This window comes from Atta colombica, unplaced genomic scaffold, assembly GCF_001594045.1.
Source record: "Atta colombica isolate Treedump-2 unplaced genomic scaffold, Acol1.0 scaffold205, whole genome shotgun sequence".
In the NCBI taxonomy this organism is placed as follows: domain Eukaryota; kingdom Metazoa; phylum Arthropoda; class Insecta; order Hymenoptera; family Formicidae; genus Atta; species Atta colombica.
In genome coordinates this window covers 135,525-136,246 of record NW_017259300.1, presented here as the reverse complement: position 1 = coordinate 136,246, position 722 = coordinate 135,525, and positions in this window count along the sequence as shown.

Below are 722 nucleotides of genomic sequence, written 5' to 3'. Positions count from 1 at the left end.
TACTATACATATGTATAATATGTATAATATACATGTATAATATTAATATATAAAATATAAGCTATGTAATTAATCCTAAAATTATTATTAGGAGTAATAATAATTTTCAGGTCTTTTACACAATCATTCCCAGATGTTAATTTATATCACTTTTACAAGTATAGTACTTATATAAGTACAAAACATTATTAAGAGAATTTTTACATATAATTTAATATTTTTAGAAAGTATTTATAAGGTAACGTATTTAAAAAATTGTATAACGAAAGTTAAAAAACGTAAAAGTTGTAATAAATGTTAGTATAACTTAGTGCTTGTAATAGTTTAAGAAAAAAAAATATGCAGAATACGAATGATTCAATTGTGTGTACTAAGAATCAATTTATAGTTTTACGATTATTTGCGATTATATTAAAAATCATTTTTGGGTCATTATGTTTAGGGAGTTTAATTTGTACGTTTTTTAAAATTTGTAAGATCTCTTATCAAATCGTTTTCATGCAATCTGTCATTCAATTTAAAATATATAACTTTTACCTTCTGTTCTCTGAATATATACAGAGGATAATACACTATATTTAAGTATGTTGCAAATATTTATTAACACACACACACGCGCACACGTACGCACGCATACACACGCACGCATACACACGCACGCACGACACACACACACACACACACATACAAGTAAACATTATAAATTTGACATATAGGATGCA